Source organism: Pseudophryne corroboree, chromosome 5 (genome assembly GCF_028390025.1).
Source record: "Pseudophryne corroboree isolate aPseCor3 chromosome 5, aPseCor3.hap2, whole genome shotgun sequence".
NCBI classification, from domain to species: Eukaryota; Metazoa; Chordata; class Amphibia; order Anura; family Myobatrachidae; genus Pseudophryne; species Pseudophryne corroboree.
Genome location: NC_086448.1, coordinates 15,828,022 through 15,848,904, shown reverse-complemented (window position 1 = coordinate 15,848,904; position 20,883 = coordinate 15,828,022).

The following is a 20,883-nucleotide window of genomic DNA, read 5'->3' as shown; positions in this document are numbered from 1 at the left end:
TGGAGGGTTCCAAGGTACAGGCAGTCCTGGATTGGGTGCAGCCCACTAGTTTGAAGGCGCTTCAGCGTTTCCTGGGCTTTGCAAATTTTTATAGACGATTTATCGCTGGATTTTCGTCTATAGTGGCGCCCTTGGTGGCACTCACTAAGAAAGGGGCGGATGTTGCTCACTGGTCTCGTGAGGCCAAAGCGGCTTTTGCCCGTCTCAAAAGGGCATTTGTCTCGGCCAAGGTGCTGCGACACCCAGATCCAGAGCGTCCTTTTGTGGTGGAGGTGGATGCCTCTGAGATGGGTATTGGGGCAGTGCTCTCTCAGATGGGAGTGTCTGATAATCGCCTTCATCCCTGTGCTTACTTTTCCCGTAAATTTTCGCCTGCCGAGATGAATTATGACGTGGGTAACCGGGAATTGTTGGCTATTAAGGATGCACTCGAGGAGTGGAGACACTGGCTTGAGGGGGCTAAGTTTGTGGTCTCAATTCTCACCGACCATAAGAATTTGGCATATTTAGAGTCAGCGAAGCGTCTCAATGCCAGGCAGGCACGATGGGCTTTGTTTTTTGCTCGCTTTAATTTTTTGATAACATATCGCCCTGGGACAAAAAACATCAAGGCTGATGCGCTCTGGCTGAATTTTGCTCCAATCCAGGAGACCACCGAGGAGCCGTTGCCCATTGTGTCCCCATCATGTATTAAAGTGGGCATTACCCAGGACCTCTTGTCATTAGTCCTTAGAGCACAGGAGCAGGCTCCTCCAGACCTTCCGGTAGGTCTTTTGTTTGTGCCTCCTAGGTTAAGACAGCGAGTGTTCCTGGAATTCCATGCCAAGAAGTCGGCAGGTCACCCGGGTATTGCCAGAACTCGGGAGTTACTATCTAGGGCGGTGTGGTGGCCCTCGGTGGCTAAGGATGTGGATCAGTGGGTTCGGGCATGTGACATCTGTGCCCGAAATAAGACTCCTAGAGGGGTTCCTGTTGGCCCATTACATCCACTCTCTATTCCATCTAAGCCATGGACCCACATTTCAATGGATTTTGTGGTGGACTTGCCCAAATCCTCTGGGATGACAGCCATCTGGGTTGTCGTTGACAGGTTTTCGAAGATGGCGCACTTCGTTCCACTGGTTGGGCTGCCATCGGCCAGACGCCTGTCTGAATTATTTATGCTGCATGTTGTGCGCCTCCACGGGTTGCCACTTGATGTGGTCTCTGACCGCGGATCCCAGTTTGTGGCCAAATTCTGGAGGGCATTTTGTTCCGATCTCCAGATTTCTGTCAGCTTGTCGTCAGGCTACCATCCGCAGTCTAATGGGCAGACTGAAAGGGTGAACCAGACCTTGGAGCAGTTCCTCAGGTGTTATGTCTCCAAGTGTCAGACTGACTGGGTTGCTCATCTGTCAATGGCGGAGTTTGCCTATAACAACGCGGCTCACTCTGCTACAGGGATCTCTCCCTTCCTTTGTGTGTATGGGCATCATCCTAAGGCCAATTCTTTTGACCCCCTGGACTCCACGCCTGGTGGTTCCTCTGTCGTTTCGGTCCTTAGAGGTATTTGGAGGAAAGTGAAGAAAGCCCTTGTGTCTGTGTCATTAGTGACCAAAAGGGTTTTTGATAAGCGGAAAAGACCCTGCAGCTTCAAATTAGGAGACTTCGTCTGGTTGTCTACCAAGAATTTGAAGTTGAAACAGCCATCTCATAAGTTAGGCCCCTGGTTCATCGGCCCTTATAAGATCACCAGGGTTATCAATCCGGTGGCATTTCAGTTAGATCTGCCCCGTTCTTTGGGTATCAATAAAACATTTCATTGTTCCCTTTTAAAACGGGCGATTAGTAATCCTTCCAGAGGAAGACCTTCCCCTCTTCTGATACGTGTCCAGAGGGAGTTTGTTGTTGAAAGGATTCTTGACTCCAAGATGGTTCGGGGTCGGCTGTCATTTTTGGTGCACTGGAAGGGGTATGGCCCGGAGGAGCGGTCGTGGGTGCGCAGTTGTGATCTTCATGCCCCCAGACTGATACGCTCTTTCTTCTCGCAGTTCCCCGATAAACCCGGTGGTAGGGGTTCTTTGACCCCTCGTCAGAGGGGGGGTACTGTTAGGGTCTCCTGCCCTGTGCTGCCACGTCGTCATGGCAACCGGGAGACAAGTGCTAGCGGAGTAACCTGAGCGCAGCTGATACTCCGGTTCGGGTCTTTTGCTGTGCAGTGGTTACAGGCATGGGATCCGGTGCTGGTTTTTGTGCTCACAGCCTGTGAGGTCTGAGGGGGGCGTGGACAGCACCTGCTTTATAAGGCCTCTTCTCAGGTTAAGCAGATGCTGCTGAATCTTTGTTGGTTAGTCAGTTCCTGAAAGTTAGCCAGTACTGTGTAGCTTTGTATTTTGTTGTTGCTTACTGCAAATAGGCCTGGGCATTTGGTACTACACTCTGCCAATCCAGACCTAGCAGTAAGACTGGAGTCAGTCGTTTAGCCTGCTGAGGTTCTTTTGCTATTCTGTGAACCCAGCAGGTTTCTGGCTGTACTTTCAGACCTGCCTGCATAATCCTCTCTCACTGTGCAGGGCGTCCATGTGTCAGTTTAGTGGCAGTAAGCTGAACCTGGGCCCTGCAAGTGAGAATTAGGATTGTGGAGACTCTCCTTGTGTCTATTATTCCATCTCTGACCAAGGAGTTTACTGCCACACCCGTTGGTAACCCTTTAGGGTTTTGCTGTTGCCCTTAGCAACAGCATTTCGGGTTCTCTACGTATTAAAACACAACATCTTGCTTTTTCCATCTGAGCATTTCTAATACTAGGGAGACACCCAGTTTCTTAGCCTCTGGTCTTCTCTGTTCACTCTGTGTTGGTTTTGTTACCCTATCACCTTCTGTGTACGTTATGTCATATTTCCCAGTCTGTCTGTGAGTTCATTTGTTTTGCATCCCTCTCTGTTCAGACACCAGTACATTCCTGCAGGCACTGGTGTGTATAACAGTTCAAACACCAGTACATTCCTGCAGGCACTGGTGTGCATAACAGTATCTCTGGATATACAGGATGCTTACCTGCATGTGACGATAACATTGTCCCATCAGTGTTACCTCAGGTTCGCTATTCTCCAGCAACATTTTCAATTCCAGGCATTACCCTTTGGGTTAGCCACAGCCCCCAGAGTATTTACCAAGATCATGGTGGTTATGGCAGCTTATCTCCACAAGCAGGGGATAAGGATTTTCCCATACCTCGACGATCTTTTTATCCTGGCACAATCCCAGGAATTGCTCTTGAGCCATAACTTGTCTACAGAAACATGGATGGCTCATAAATTGGGCAAAATCGTCTCTGATTCCGTCACAACGGATGATTTACTTAGGGGCTGTATTGGATTCAAGTCTGCAGAAAATATTTTTACCTTTGGTTAATGACTCAGGAATTGTTGCACAGTCACACCATATCAGTTCACAGGGCAATGCGAGTGATAGGGTTGATGGTGTCAACATTTGACATGGTGGAATATGCACAATTCCACTCAAGACCTTTGCAACATCTGATTCTGACCAGATGGAATGGAGTACATCAGACAATAAAGAAACAAATGATGGTACTTCCAGTAAAGGTAAAAAGGTAATTAGCCTGGTGGCTACAGACATCCCATCTAGACAAGAGGAGACCCTTTTAGATACAGGTTGAGTCTCCCTTATCCAAAATGCTTGGGACAAGAGGTATTTTGGATATCGGATTTTTCCGTATTTTGGAATAATTGCATACCATAAAGAGATATCATGGAGATGGGACCTAAATCTAAGCACAGAATGCATTTATGTTACATATACACCTTATACACACAGCCTGAAGGTCATTTTAGACAATCTTTTTTATAACTTTGTGCATTAAACAAAGTGTGTCTACATTCACACAATTCATTTATGTTTCATATACACCTTATACACAAAGCCTAAAGGTCATTTAATACAATATTTTTAATAACTTTGTGTATTAAACAAAGTTTGTGTACATTGAGCCATCAAAAAACAAAGGTTTCACTATCTCACTCTCACTCAAAAAAGTCCGTATTTCGGAATATTCCGTATTTCGGAATATATGGATATGGGATACTCAACCTGTATCAGATTTGAGATGCCAGCCAGGAATATTATGGTTCAAGGGACAATGGACCATAGAAGAAAGTTTCCTGCCAATAAACCTGTTAGAAATTCGGGCCATATACATGGCACTGATTCAGGCAAAGGATATTCTGCAAGGAAAACCAGTCCAGATCCGCTCGGACAATGCAACGGCAGTAGCGTACCTTAACCATCAGGGAGGAACTCGCAGCCAAAGAGCATTGAAGGAGGTAAGTCACATACTAAAGTGGGCAGAACTCCATCTTCCAGCATTGTCCGCAGTGTTCGTTCCAGGAGTCCTAAACTGGCAAGCAGACTTTCTCAGTCGACACACCATTCGAGCAACCGAATGGGCTCTACACCCGGAAGTATTTCAGACTCTAGTAGACAAGTGGGGGTTGCCAGAGATAGATCTCATGGCGTCCCATCTGAACAACAAAGTTCTGGCATACGGGTCAAGAACAAAAGAGCCCGGAGCGATCCTTGTGGACGCACTGTCAGTGAAATGGGAATTTCATCTGGCATATCTGTTTCCTCCAATCTCCCTGATACCCAGGGTGGTGAGGAAAATAAAGCAAGCAAAGGGTGCCGTGATTCTAATAGATCCGGCTTGGCCCAGAAGGCATTGGTACATAGATCTGCAGAGGATGTCAATGGATGCTCCAATTCTGCTCCCTCAACGTCCAGATCTACTAATGCAGGGTCCTTGTTATCACAGGCATCTGGATCGGCTGTCTTTGACGACGTGGCTGTTGAAACCTCTATCCTGAAGTCAAGACGTTTTTCACAACAGGTAATTCAAACAATGCTCAGAGCAAGGAAACCCTCCTCAGCTCGCATTTATCACCGAATATGGCAAACCTATATTCATTGCTGCAGTGAAAGAAATATGGATACAAAATCTTTCAGCGTATCCAGAATCTTAGATTTCCTTCAGGCAGGAATGGATAAGGGTTTGAAGGTGGCTTCCTTGAGAGTTCAAGTTTCAGCATTGACTGTATGGTTTAAAAAGAAAATTGCCACTTTACAGGATGTGCGTACTTTTTTCCAGGGAATCCTGCGCATTCAACCACCTTTTGTTCCTCCTGCAGTGCCTTGGGATTTAAGTCTGGTCCTTAAAGCCCTACAAGGGGCTCCGTTTGAACCACTTAAGAAAGTGGATCTTAAATGGTTGACAGCTAAAGTGCTCTTTCTTCTACTGACTATGACATCAGCTAGAAGACTATCAGATTTAGGAGCGCTGTCATGTATATCTCCTTTTCTGATTTTTTATCCAGATAAAGCAGTTCTCAGAACTAAGTCTGGTTATCTTCCAAAGGTGGTCTCGAAGTTTCACCTTAACGAAGAAACTGTAGTCCCGGCTTTTCAGGTATCAGGACTTTCTGTGGGAAAAGCGTCGCTGGACGTAGTCCGTGCATTAAGAATCTACATAGATCGTACAAGTTCCATTAGAAAGACAGATTCTCTCTTCATTCTCTACGGATTTCACAAGAGAGGATGGCCTGCTACTAAACAGACGCTAGCAAGATGGCTTTGAATGGTGATTTCGGAAGCGTATTCTCGAGCTGATCTCCCTGTTTCGGATAATGTCTCTGCTCACTCTACACGTAAGATAGGTCCTTCATGGGCAGCACAACATGGTGCTTCAGCAGAACAGATATGTAGGGCAGCCACATGGTCTTCCATTAATACTTTCATTAGACATTATGCCTTGGATAATTTTGCCTCTCATGACGCTGAATTTGGGCGTAAGGTTCTCCTGTCTAATCAGGAGCGTCCCCACCACTAATAATTGCTTTGGGAAGTCCCAATGTTATCCTGTAGATAACCTGTGGACCCTGCCGGAGAAATATACGTTATGGTAAGAACTTACCGTTGATAACGGTAATTCTCCTATGTCCACAGGTTTCCACAGGGATCCCTCCCTGACGCACCTGATTTGAGAATCTTTGTACTCACCTCTTCCCTCTTGCGTGGAAGGGTGTGCATGTGTGTTCTTCTCGCCTGCATAGGGTTCTACATAATGCTCCTGCCTAAATGCTTTGGAAACAACTGATTTGACTGAGTCGGTGGGCGGGATTATATGGACGAGCCCGTTGCATCCTGGGAGGCCAGAAAGCTTGTGATCGTTTGGTGCCAATCCGCTGTCGCTCCATCATACTGTATCTCAATGTTATCATGTGGAAACCTGTGGACTTAGGAGAAATACCATTATCAACGGTAAGTTCTTACCATAACGTATATTTCTAACATGTTACAATAGAAACTTTTAGCCTAGGGGCGCCATGAAGAAAATTCTGATACTCTAGGGCGCCGTGATTTAAAAAAGTTTGGGACCCACTGTCATAGCCTACATCTGTGAGAAGTGGGATCCATGGATCTCCAGCGGCAGCCACAGGCTCCCCTCCTGCTGCCCCCAGCACAGCTCCACAGCCGCAGACATCCCTCCTGCTGCCCCAGCACAGCTCCACAGCCACAGGCTCCCCTCCTGCTGCCCCAGCACAGCTCCACAGCCACAGGCTCCCCTCCTGCTGCCCCCAGCACAGCTCCACAACCACAGGCTCCCCTCCTGCTGCCCCCAGGACAGCTCCACAGCCACAGGCTCCCCTCCTGCTGCCCCAACACAGCTCCACAGCCACAGGCTCCCCTCCTGCTGCCCCAGCACAGCTCCACAGCCACAGGCTCCTCTCCTGCTGCCCCTAGGACAGCTCCACAGCCACAGGCTCCCCTCCTGCTGCCCCCAGCACAGCTCCACAGCCACAGGCTCCTCTCCTGCTGCCCCCAGCACAGCTCCACAGCCACAGGCTCCCCTCCTGCTGCCCCAACACAGCTCCACAGCCACAGGCTCCCCTCCTGCTGCCCCCAGCACAGCTCCACAGCCACAGGTTCCTCTTCTGTTGCCCCCAGCACAGCTCCACAGCCACAGGCTCCTCTCCTGCTGCCCCCAGCACACCTCCACAGCCACAGGCTCCCCTCCTGCTGCCCCCAGGACAGCTCCACAGCCACAGGCTCCCCTCCTGCTGCCCCAACACAGCTCCACAGCCACAGGCTCCCCTCCTGCTGCCCCAGCACAGCTCCACAGCCACAGGCTCCTCTCCTGCTGCCCATAGGACAGCTCCACAGCCACAGGCTCCCCTCCTGCTGCCCCCAGCACAGCTCCACAGCCACAGGCTCCTCTCCTGCTGCCCCCAGCACAGCTCCACAGCCACAGGCTCCTCTCCTGCTGCCCCCAGCACAGCTCCACAGCCACAGGCTCCCCTCCTGCTGCCCCAACACAGCTCCACAGCCACAGGCTCCCCTCCTGCTGCCCCCAGCACAGCTCCACAGCCACAGGTTCCTCTTTTGTTGCCCCCAGCACAGCTCCACAGCCACAGGCTCCTCTCCTGCTGCCCCCAGCACACCTCCACAGCCACAGACTTTCCTCCTGCTGCCCCAACACAGCTCCACAGCCACAGGCTCTCCTCCTGCTGCCCCCAGCACAGCTCCACAGCCACAGGCTCCCCTCCTGCTGCCCCCAGCACAGCTCCACAGCCACAGACTCCTCTCCTGCTGCCCCCAGCACAGCTCCACAGCCACAGACTCCTCTCCTGCTGCCCCCAGCACAGCTCCACAGCCACAGGCTCCTCTCCTGCTGCCCCCAGCACAGCTCCACAGCCACAGACTTTCCTCCTGCTGCCCCAACACAGCTCCACAGCCACAGGCTCCCTCCTGCTGCCCCCAGCACAGCTCCACAGCCACAGGCTCCTCTCCTGCTGCCCCCAGCACAGCTCCACAGCCACAGACTTTCCTCCTGCAGCCCCAACACAGCTCCACAGCCACAGACTTTCCTCCTGCTGCCCCAACACAGCTCCACAGCCACAGGCTCTCCTCCTGCTGCCCCCAGCACAGCTCCACAGCCACAGGCTCCCTCCTGCTGCCCCCAACACAGCTCCACAGCCACAGGCTCTCCTCCTGCTGCCCCCAGCACAGCTCCACAGCCACAGGCTCCCCTCCTGCTGCCCCCAGCACAGCTCCACAGCCACAGACTCCTCTCCTGCTGCCCCCAGCACAGCTCCACAGCCACAGGCTCCTCTCCTGCTGCCCCCAGCACAGCTCCACAGCCACAGACTTTCCTCCTGCTGCCCCAACACAGCTCCACAGCCACAGGCTCCCCTCCTGCTGCCCCCAGCACAGCTCCACAGCCGCGGACATCCCTCCTGCTGCCCCAGCACAGCTCCACAGCCACAGGCTCCCCTCCTGCTGCCCCCAGCACAGCTCCACAGCCACAGGCTCCCCTCCTGCTGCCCCCAGCACAGCTCCACAGCCACAGGCTTTCCTCCTGCTGCCCCAACACAGCTCCACAGCCACAGGCTCCCCTCCTGCTGCCCCCAGCACAGCTCCACAGCCACAGGCTCCCCTCCTGCTGCCCCAACACAGCTCCACAGCCACAGGCTCCCCTCTTGCTGCCCCCAGGACAGCTCCACAGCCACAGGCTCCTCTCCTGCTGCCCCCAGGACAGCTCCACAGCCACAGGCTCCTCTCCTGCTGCCCCCAGGACACCTCCACAGCCACAGGCTCCTCTCCTGCTGCCCCCAGCACAGCTCCACAGCCACAGGCTCCCCTCCTGCTGCCCCCAGGACAGCTCCACAGCCACAGGCTCCTCTCCTGCTGCCCCCAGCACAGCTCCACAGCCACAGACTTTCCTCCTGCTGCCCCAACACAGCTCCACAGCCACAGACTTTCCTCCTGCTGCCCCAACACAGCTCCACAGCCACAGGCTCTCCTCCTGCTGCCCCAACACAGCTCCACAGCCACAGGCTCTCCTCCTGCTGCCCCCAGCACAGCTCCACAGCCACAGGCTCCCTCCTGCTGCCCCCAGCACAGCTCCACAGCCACAGGCTCCTCTCCTGCTGCCCCCAGCACAGCTCCACAGCCACAGACTTTCCTCCTGCTGCCCCAACACAGCTCCACAGCCTCAGACTTTCCTCCTGCTGCCCCAACACAGCTCCACAGCCACAGGCTCTCCTCCTGCTGCCCCCAGCACAGCTCCACAGCCACAGGCTCCCTCCTGCTGCCCCCAACACAGCTCCACAGCCACAGGCTCTCCTCCTGCTGCCCCCAGCACAGCTCCACAGCCACAGGCTCCCCTCCTGCTGCCCCCAGCACAGCTCCACAGCCACAGACTCCTCTCCTGCTGCCCCCAGCACAGCTCCACAGCCACAGGCTCCTCTCCTGCTGCCCCCAGCACAGCTCCACAGCCACAGACTTTCCTCCTGCTGCCCCAACACAGCTCCACAGCCACAGGCTCCCCTCCTGCTGCCCCCAGCACAGCTCCACAGCCGCGGACATCCCTCCTGCTGCCCCAGCACAGCTCCACAGCCACAGGCTCCCCTCCTGCTGCCCCCAGCACAGCTCCACAGCCACAGGCTCCCCTCCTGCTGCCCCCAGCACAGCTCCACAGCCACAGGCTTTCCTCCTGCTGCCCCAACACAGCTCCACAGCCACAGGCTCCCCTCCTGCTGCCCCCAGCACAGCTCCACAGCCACAGGCTCCCCTCCTGCTGCCCCAACACAGCTCCACAGCCACAGGCTCCCCTCTTGCTGCCCCCAGGACAGCTCCACAGCCACAGGCTCCTCTCCTGCTGCCCCCAGGACAGCTCCACAGCCACAGGGTCCTCTCCTGCTGCCCCCAGGACACCTCCACAGCCACAGGCTCCTCTCCTGCTGCCCCCAGCACAGCTCCACAGCCACAGGCTCCCCTCCTGCTGCCCCCAGGACAGCTCCACAGCCACAGGCTCCCCTCCTGCTGCCCCCAGCACAGCTCCACAGACATCCCTCCTGCTGCCCCAGCACAGCTCCACAGCCACAGGCTCCCCTCCTGCTGCCCCTAGGACAGCTCCACAGCCACAGGCTCCCCTCCTGCTGCCCCTAGGACAGCTCCACAGCCACAGACATCCCTCCTGCTGCCCCCAGCACAGCTCCACAGCCACAGACACCCTCCTGCTGCCCCCAGCACAGCTCCACAGCCACAGGCTCCCCTCCTGCTGCCCCCAGCACAGCTCCACAGCCACAGACACCCTCCTGCTGCCCCCAGCACAGCTCCACAGCCACAGGCTCCCCTCCTGCTGCCCCTAGGACAGCTCCACAGCCACAGGCTCCCCTCCTGCTGCCCCCAGCACAGCTCCACAGCCACAGGCTCCTCTCCTGCTGCCCCCAGCACAGCTCCACAGCCACAGGCTCCCCTCCTGCTGCCCCCAGCACAGCTCCACAGCCACAGGCTCCCCTCCTGATGTCCCCAGCACAGCTCCACAGCCACAGGCTCCCCTCCTGCTGCCCCATGCACAGCTCCACAGCCACAGGCTCCCCTCCTGCTGCCCCCAGCACAGATCCACAGCCACAGACATCCCTCCTGCTGCCCTCAGCACAGCTCCACAGCCACAGGCTCCCTCCTGCTGCTCCCAGCACAGATCCACAGCCACAGACATCCCTCCTGCTGCCCTCAGCACAGCTCCACAGCTACAGGCTCTCCTCCTGCTGCCCCCAGCACAGCTCCACAGCCACAGACATCCCTCCTGCTGCCCTCAGCACAGCTCCACAGCCACAGGCTCTCCTCCTGCTGCTCCCAGCACAGCTCCACAGCCACAGGCTCCCCTCCTGCTGCCCTTAGCACAGCTCCACAGCCACAGGCTCCCCTCCTGCTGCCCCCAGCATAGTTCCACAGCCACAGGCTCCCCTCCTGCTGCCCCCAGGACAGCTCCACAGCCACAGGCTCCCCTCCTGCTGCCCCCAGCACAGCTCCACAGCCACAGGCTCCCCTCCTGCTGCCCCTAGCACAGCTCCACAGCCACAGGCTCCCCTCCTGCTGCCCCAGCACAGCTCCACAGCCACAGGCTCCTCTCCTGCTGCCCCTAGCACAGCTCCACAGCCACAGGCTCCCCTCCTGCTGCCCCAGCACAGCTCCACAGCCACAGGCGCCCCTCCTGCTGCCCCAGCACAGCTCCACAGCCACAGGCTCCCCTCCTGCTGCCCCCAGCACAGCTCCACAGCCACAGGCTCCCCTCCTGCTGCCCCTAGCACAGCTCCACAGCCACAGGCTCCCCTTCTGCTGCCCCAGCACAGCTCCACAGCCACAGGCTCCCCTCCTGCTGCCCCAGCACAGCTCCACAGCCACAGGCTCCCCTCCTGCTGCCCCCAGCACAGCTCCACAGCCACAGGCTCCCCTCCTGCTGCCCCCAGGACAGCTCCACAGCCACAGGCTCCCCTCCTGCTGCCCCCAGGACAGCTCCACAGCCACAGGCTCCTCTCCTGCTGCCCCCAGCACAGCTCCACAGCCACAGGCTCCCCTCCTGCTGCCCCCAGGACAGCTCCACAACCACAGGCTCTCCTCCTGCTGCTCCCAGCACAGCTCCACAGCCACAGGCTCCCCTCCTGCTGCCCTTAGCACAGCTCCACAGCCACAGGCTCCCCTCCTGCTGCCCCCAGCATAGTTCCACAGCCACAGGCTCCCCTCCTGCTGCCCCCAGGACAGCTCCACAGCCACAGGCTCCCCTCTTGCTGCCCCCAGCACAGCTCCGCAGCCACAGACTCTCCTCCTGCTGCCCTCAGGACAGCTCCACAGCCACAGGCTTCCATCCTACTGGTGTGTGGGGGTATTACAGTTAGTGTTACTGTACATGTATGAGAGCGCTGGTGTGCGGGGGGTATTGCAGTGTGTACGTTAGTGTTACTGTACATGTATGAGAGCGCTGGTGTGCGGGGGGTATTGCAGTGTGTATGTTAGTGTTACTGTACATGTATGAGAGCGCTGGTGTGCGGGGGGGAGGGGTATTGCAGTGTGTATGTTAGTGTTACTGTATATGTATGAGAGTGCTGTGTGCAGGGGATTGCAGTGTGTATGTTAGTGTTACTGTACATGTATGAGAGTGCTGGTGTGCGGGGGGTATTGCAGTGTGTATGTTAGTGTTACTGTATATGTATGAGAGCGCTGGTGTGCGGGGGGTATTGCAGTGAGTAGGTTAGTGTTACTGTACATGTATGAGAGTGCTGGTGTGCGGGGGGTATTGCAGTGTGTACGTTAGTGTTACTGTACATGTATGAGAGCGCTGGTGTGCGGGGGGTATTGCAGTGTGTATGTTAGTGTTACTGTACATGTATGAGAGCACTGGTGTGTGGGGGGTATTGCAGTGTGTATGTTAGTGTTACTGTACATGTATGAGAGCGCTGGTGTGTGGGGGGTATTGCAGTGTGTATGTTAGTGTTACTGTACATGTATGAGAGCGCTGGTGTGCGGGGGGTATTGCAGTGTGTACGTTAGTGTTACTGTACATGTATGAGAGCGCTGGTGTGTGGTGGGTATTGCAGTGTGTATGTTAGTGTTACTGTACATGTATGAGAGTGCTGGTGTGCGGGGGTATTGCAGTGTGTATGTTAGTGTTACTGTACATGTATGAGAGTGCTGGTGTGCGGGGGTATTGCAGTGTGTACGTTAGTGTTACTGTACATGTATGAGAGCGCTGGTGTGCGGGGGGTATTGCAGTGTGTATGTTAGTGTTACTGTACATGTATGAGAGTGCTGGTGTGTGGTGGGCATTGCAGTGTGTATGTTAGTGTTACTGTACATGTATGAGAGCGCTGGTGTGCGGGGGGTATTGCAGTGTGTAGGTTAGTGTTACTGTACATGTATGAGAGCACTGGTGTGTGGGGGTATTGCAGTATGTTAGTGTTACTGTACATGTATGAGAGCGCTGGTGTGCGGGGGTATTGCAGTGTGTTTGTTAGTATTACTGTACATGTATGAGAGTGCTGGTGTGCGGGGGTATTGCAGTGTGTATGTTAGTGTTACTGTACATGTATGAGAGCGCTGGTGTGCGGGGGCATTGCAGTGTGTAGGTTAGTGTTACTGTACATGTATGAGAGTGCTGGTGTGTGGGGGGGATTGCAGTGTGTAAGTTAGTGTTATTGTACATGTATGAGAGCGCTGGTGTGCGGGGGTATTGCAGTATGTTAGTGTTACTGTACATGTATGAGAGTGCTGGTGTGTGGGGGGTATTGCAGTGTGTATGTTAGTGTTACTGTACATGTATGAGAGCGCTGGTGTGCGGGGGGTATTGCAGTGTGTATGTTAGTGTTACTGTACATGTATGAGAGTGCTGGTGTGCGGGGGGTATTGCAGTGTGTAGGTTAGTGTTACTGTACATGTATGAGAGCGCTGGTGTGCAGGGGTATTGCAGTGTGTATGTTAGTGTTACTGTACATGTATGAGAGCACTGGTGTGTGGGGGTATTGCAGTATGTTAGTGTTACTGTACATGTATGAGAGTGCTGGTGTGTGGGGGGGATTGCAGTGTGTAAGTTAGTGTTATTGTACATGTATGAGAGTGCTGGTGTGCGGGGGTATTGCAGTGTGTAAGTTAGTGTTATTGTACATGTATGAGAGCGCTGGTGTGCGGGGGTATTGCAGTATGTTAGTGTTACTGTACATGTATGAGAGTGCTGGTGTGCGGGGGCATTGCAGTGTGTACGTTAGTGTTACTGTACATGTATGAGATCGCTGGTGTGCGGGGGTATTGCAGTGTGTAAGTTAGTGTTATTGTACATGTATGAGATCGCTGGTGTGCGGGGGTATTGCAGTATGTTAGTGTTACTGTACATGTATGAGAGTGCTGGTGTGCGGGGGCATTGCAGTGTGTACGTTAGTGTTACTGTACATGTATGAGAGTGCTGGTGTGCGGGGGTATTGCAGTGTGTACGTTAGTGTTACTGTACATGTATGAGATCGCTGGTGTGCGGGGGGTATTGCAGTGTGTACGTTAGTGTTACTGTACATGTATGAGAGTGCTGGTGTGCGGGGGCATTGCAGTGTGTACGTTAGTGTTACTGTACATGTATGAGAGTGCTGGTGTGCGGGGGTATTGCAGTGTGTACGTTAGTGTTACTGTACATGTATGAGAGCGCTGGTGTGCGGGGGTATTGCAGTGTGTAGGTTAGTGTTACTGTACATGTATGAGATCACTGGTGTGCGGGGGCATTGCAGTGTGTATGTTAGTGTTACTAACTTACTGTACATGTATGAGAGTGCTGGTGTGCGGGGGTATTGCAGTGTGTACGTTAGTGTTACTGTACATGTATGAGAGCGCTGGTGTGCGGGGGGTATTGCAGTGTGTATGTTAGTGTTACTGTACATGTATGAGATCGCTGCTGTGCGGGAGTATTGCAGTGTGTAGGTTAGTGTTACTGTACATGTATGAGATCGCTGGTGTGTGGTGGGTATTGCAGTGTGTATGTTAGTGTTACTGTACATGTATGAGATCGCTGGTGTGTGGTGGGTATTGCAGTGTGTATGTTAGTGTTACTGTACATGTATGAGAGTGCTGGTGTGCGGGGGCATTGCAGTGTGTACGTTAGTGTTACTGTACATGTATGAGAGCGCTGGTGTGTGGTGGGTATTGCAGTGTGTATGTTAGTGTTACTGTACATGTATGAGAGCGCTGGTGTGCGGGGGTATTGCAGTGTGTTTGTTAGTGTTACTGTACATGTATGAGAGTGCTGGTGTGTGGGGGGGATTGCAGTGTGTATGTTAGTGTTACTGTACATGTATGAGAGCGCTGGTGTGTGGGGGGGATTGCAGTGTGTACGTTAGTGTTACTGTACATGTATGAGAGCGCTGGTGTGTGGTGGGTATTGCAGTGTGTATGTTAGTGTTACTGTACATGTATGAGAGCGCTGGTGTGTGGTGGGTATTGCAGTGTGTATGTTAGTGTTACTGTACATGTATGAGAGTGCTGGTGTGCGGGGGTATTGCAGTGTGTTTGTTAGTGTTACTGTACATGTATGAGAGCGCTGGTGTGCTGGGGGGTATTGCAGTGTGTATGTTAGTGTTACTGTACATGTATGAGAGCGCTGGTGTGTGGGGGGGATTGCAGTGTGTACGTTAGTGTTACTGTACATGTATGAGAGCGCTGGTGTGTGGTGGGTATTGCAGTGTGTATGTTAGTGTTACTGTACATGTATGAGAGCGCTGGTGTGTGGTGGGTATTGCAGTGTGTATGTTAGTGTTACTGTACATGTATGAGAGCGCTGGTATGCGGGGGGGATTGCAGTGTGTACGTTAGTATTACTGTACATGTATGAGATCGCTGGTGTGCGGGGGTATTGCAGTGTGTACAATAGTGTTACTGTACATGTATGAGATCGCTGGTGTGTGGTGGGTATTGCAGTGTGTATGTTAGTGTTACTGTACATGTATGAGAGTGCTGGTGTGCGGGGGTATTGCAGTGTGTTTGTTAGTGTTACTGTACATGTATGAGAGCGCTGGTGTGCTGGGGGGTATTGCAGTGTGTATGTTAGTGTTACTGTACATGTATGAGAGCACTGGTGTGTGGGGGATTGCAGTGTGTACGTTAGTGTTACTGTACATGTATGAGAGCGCTGGTGTGCGGGGGGTATTGCAGTGTGTATGTTAGTGTTACTGTACATGTATGAGAGTGCTGGTGTGCGGGGGGTATTGCAGTGTGTATGTTAGTGTTACTGTACATGTATGAGAGCGCTGGTGTGTGGTGGGTATTGCAGTGTGTATGTTAGTGTTACTGTACATGTATGAGAGCGCTGGTGTGCGGGGGGTATTGCAGTGTGTTTGTTAGTGTTACTGTACATGTATGAGAGTGCTGGTGTGTGGGGGGGATTGCAGTGTGTACGTTAGTATTACTGTACATGTATGAGATCGCTGGTGTGCGGGGGTATTGCAGTGTGTACAATAGTGTTACTGTACATGTATGAGATCGCTGGTGTGCGGGGGTATTGCAGTGTGTATGTTAGTGTTACTGTACATGTATGAGAGTGCTGGTGTGCGGGGGTATTGCAGTGTGTTTGTTAGTGTTACTGTACATGTATGAGAGCGCTGGTGTGTGGGGGGGATTGCAGTGTGTACGTTAGTGTTACTGTACATGTATGAGCGCTGGTGTGCGGGGGTATTGCAGTGTGTTTGTTAGTGTTATTGTACATGTATGAGAGTGCTGGTGTGTGGGGGGGATTGCAGTGTGTACGTTAGTGTTACTGTACATGTATGAGAGCGCTGGTGTGCGGGGGGTATTGCAGTGTGTTTGTTAGTGTTACTGTACATGTATGAGAGTGCTGGTGTGCGGGGGTATTGCAGTGTGTATGTTAGTGTTACTGTACATGTATGAGATCGCTGGTGTGTGGTGGGTATTGCAGTGTGTATGTTAGTGTTACTGTACATGTATGAGAGCGCTGGTGTGCGGGGGTATTGCAGTGTGTATGTTAGTGTTACTGTACATGTATGAGAGCACTGGTGTGTGGTGGGTATTGCAGTGTGTATGTTAGTGTTACTGTACATGTATGAGATCGCTGGTGTGCGGGGGTATTGCAGTGTGTAGGTTAGTGTTACTGTACATGTATGAGAGCGCTGGTGTGCGGGGGGTATTGCAGTGTGTATGTTAGTGTTACTGTACATGTATGAGAGTGCTGGTGTGCGGGGGGGGTATTGCAGTGTGTACGTTAGTGTTACTGTACATGTATGAGAGCGCTGGTGTGCGGGGGTATTGCAGTGTGTATGTTAGTGTTACTGTACATGTATGAGATCGCTGGTGTGTGGTGGGTATTGCAGTGTGTATGTTAGTGTTACTGTACATGTATGAGAGTACTGGTGTGCGGGGGGGAGGGGTATTGCACTGTGTATGTTAGTGTTACTGTACATGTATGAGAGTGCTGGTGTGCGGGGGTATTGCAGTATGTATGTTAGTGTTACTGTACATGTATGAGAGTGCTGGTGTGCAGGGGATTGCAGTGTGTATGTTAGTGTTACTGTACACGTATGAGAGCGCTGGTGTGCGGGGGGGAGGGGTATTGCAGTGTGTATGTTAGTGTTACTGTACATGTATGAGAGTGCTGGTGTGCGGGGGGTATTGCAGTGTGTATGTTAGTGTTACTGTATATGTATGAGAGTGCTGTGTGCAGGGGATTGCAGTGTGTATGTTAGTGTTACTGTACATGTATGAGAGTGCTGGTGTGCGGGGGGTATTGCAGTGAGTAGGTTAGTATTACTGTACATGTATGAGAGCGCTGGTGTGCGGGGGTATTGCAGTGTGTTTGTTAGTGTTACTGTACATGTATGAGAGTGCTGGTGTGTGGGGGGGATTGCAGTGTGTACGTTAGTGTTACTGTACATGTATGAGAGCGCTGGTGTGCGGGGGGTATTGCAGTGTGTTTGTTAGTGTTACTGTACATGTATGAGAGTGCTGGTGTGCGGGGGTATTGCAGTGTGTATGTTAGTGTTACTGTACATGTATGAGATCGCTGGTGTGTGGTGGGTATTGCAGTGTGTATGTTAGTGTTACTGTACATGTATGAGAGCGCTGGTGTGCGGGGGTATTGCAGTGTGTATGTTAGTGTTACTGTACATGTATGAGAGCACTGGTGTGTGGTGGGTATTGCAGTGTGTATGTTAGTGTTACTGTACATGTATGAGAGCGCTGGTGTGTGGTGGGTATTGCAGTGTGTATGTTAGTGTTACTGTACATGTATGAGATCGCTGGTGTGCGGGGGTATTGCAGTGTGTAGGTTAGTGTTACTGTACATGTATGAGAGCGCTGGTGTGCGGGGGGTATTGCAGTGTGTATGTTAGTGTTACTGTACATGTATGAGAGTGCTGGTGTGCGGGGGGGGTATTGCAGTGTGTACGTTAGTGTTACTGTACATGTATGAGAGCGCTGGTGTGCGGGGGTATTGCAGTGTGTAGGTTAGTGTTACTGTACATGTATGAGATCGCTGGTGTGCGGGGGTATTGCAGTGTGTAGGTTAGTGTTACTGTACATGTATGAGATCGCTGGTGTACGGGGGGGATTGCAGTGTGTAGGTTAGTGTTACTGTACATGTATGAGAGTGCTGGTGTGCGGGGGGTATTGCAGTGTGTAGGTTAGTGTTACTGTACATGTATGAGATCGCTGGTGTGCGGGGGTATTGCAGTGTGTAGGTTAGTGTTACTGTACATGTATGAGATCGCTGGTGTGTGGTGGGTATTGCAGTGTGTAGGTTAGTGTTACTGTACATGTATGAGATCGCTGGTGTGTGGTGGGTATTGCAGTGTGTACGTTAGTGTTACTGTACATGTATGAGCGCTGGTGTGCGGGGGGCATTGCAGTGTGTATGTTAGTGTTACTGTACATGTATGAGAGTGCTGGTGTGCGGGGGGGAGGGGTATTGCACTGTGTATGGTAGTGTTACTGTACATGTATGAGAGCGCTGGTGTGCGGGGGGGAGGGGTATTGCACTGTGTATGTTAGTGTTACTGTACATGTATGAGAGTGCTGGTGTGCGGGGGGTATTGCAGTGTGTATGTTAGTGTTACTGTACATGTATGAGAGTGCTGGTGTGCAGGGGATTGCAGTGTGTATGTTAGTGTTACTGTACATGTATGAGAGCGCTGGTGTGCGGGGGGTATTGCAGTGTGTATGTTAGTGTTACTGTACATGTATGAGAGTGCTGGTGTGCAGGGGATTGCAGTGTGTATGTTAGTGTTACTGTACATGTATGAGAGCGCTGGTGTGCGGGGGGGAGGGGTATTGCAGTGTGTATGTTAGTGTTACTGTATATGTATGAGAGTGCTGTGTGCAGGGGATTGCAGTGTGTATGTTAGTGTTACTGTACATGTATGAGAGCGCTGGTGTGCGGGGGGTATTGCAGTGAGTAGGTTAGTGTTACTGTACATGTATGAGAGCGCTGGTGTGCGGGGGGTATTGCAGTGAGTAGGTTAGTGTTACTGTACATGTATGAGAGCGCTGGTGTGCGGGGGGTATTGCAGTGAGTAGGTTAGTGTTACTGTACATGTATGAGAGTGCTGGTGTGCGGGGGGGATTGCAGTGTGTAGGTTAGTGTTACTGTATATGTATGAGATCGCTGGTGTGCGGGGGGTATTGCAGTGTGTAGGATAGTGTTACTGTACATGTATGAGAGTGCTGGTGTGCGGGGGGGATTGCAGTGTGTAGGTTAGTGTTACTGTATATGTATGAGATCGCTGGTGTGCGGGGGGTATTGCAGTGTGTAGGATAGTGTTACTGTACATGTATGAGAGTGCTGGTGTACGGGGGGTATTGCAGTGTGTATGTTAGTGTGTCAGGGCAGGCGTGGCAACGCTGTAAGAGGAAGTGTGTAAATTGTGATTAATTCGTTAGTGCCGGCTGATAGGAGTCAGGAACTGACCCACGTGACGTCACCTGCAGCAGTAAGTGTACAGTATGTGTCGGGTAGTGCACATTGTGTGTTGTGTATATTGTGTACCATAGTGTGCACCACTCTTAGGGCAGTGAAAATCTTCCAGTGTGATCCCTCATATCCCCTTGTTGTATGGAGAAGGGTTAAATAAGGGCAGCATAGTGCAAATAGGCCTGTAACACTGGAACTATCCGCTTATCAGTGTAGGTGGTTCCAAATTGCAGCTGTAGGGGGAAATGTACCAAGTCCTGGAGAGAGATAAAGCGGATAGTGATAAAGTAGCAGCCAATCAGCTCCTATCTGTCATGTTACAGGCTGTGTTTGAAAAATGACAATTAAGCTATGTACGCAAACCATGCAATGTCGTCCGCATCCGGATCCGACATCGGCAAGTGCATACACACTTGCCAATGTCGGCTGCAGCGGGAGGGGGTGGGGGGGTGGGGGGGAGCAAGGCCATGCTGCATTCGTCAGCTGGTTTTCAGGCCACAGTTCCAGGCAGCACACAGAGAGGTATATACACAGAGAGGTGTATACAGAGGGAGTATATACAGCATGTACAGAAAGCAGCATGGTCACAGGAGTAACATTGGCCGGAATGTTCTTCTTACAGGAGCTGATGTCGCTGGATAGGAAGGAGAGGTCGAGGATGGCTGAGGATAGTTCTAGCGCCAGCAGTGGATCGCCCACCCCGGGAGACACACTGCCCTGGAACCTATCCAAGAACCAGCGCGTCAAAAGGTCATCGTCGGCCTCTGGTGGAGGCACAGTGCTGGATGCGGCGGAGAGGGCAGTCATAAGGATCGCAGGTAGGACCAAGCTGGGTTCTGTTCATACTAATGTTATGAGAACGTTGTTTCTGTCGGTTTATTCTCAGTTGGCGTTAGTTGTAAATGGCAACTTCATTGTCTCCCATGTTCCCCATTCCTGATCTCACCTATCACTCACCAGACCAGATACTATCTCCATCCACTACAGTCCATGAGATGACGTAAGTCCACCAGATTCTCTAATATATGTCACTGTATCACTCACCATACCAGATACTATCTCCATCCACTACTGTCCATGACATGATGTAAGTCCACCAGCTTCTCCTCTAATATATGTCACTGTATCACTCACCAGATCAGATACTATCTCCATCCACTACTGTCCATGACATGACGTGAGTGCACCAGCTGCTCCTCTAATATAAGTCACTGTATCACTCACCAGACCAGATACCATCTCCATCCACTACTGTCCATGACATGATGGTGAGTCCACCAGCTTCTCCTCTAATATAAGTCACTGTATCCCTCACCAGACCAGATACTGACTCCACCCACTACTGTCCATGACATGATGTAAGTCCACCAGCATCTCCTCTAATATAAGTCACTGTATCACTCACCAGACCAGATACTATCTCCATCCACTACTGTCCATGACATGATGTAAGTCCACCAGCATCTCCTCTAATATAAGTCACTGTATCACTCACCAGACCAGATACTATCTCCATCCACTACTGTCCATGACATGACATAAGTCCACCATCTTCTCCTCTAATATAAGTCACTGTATCACTCACCAGACCAGAT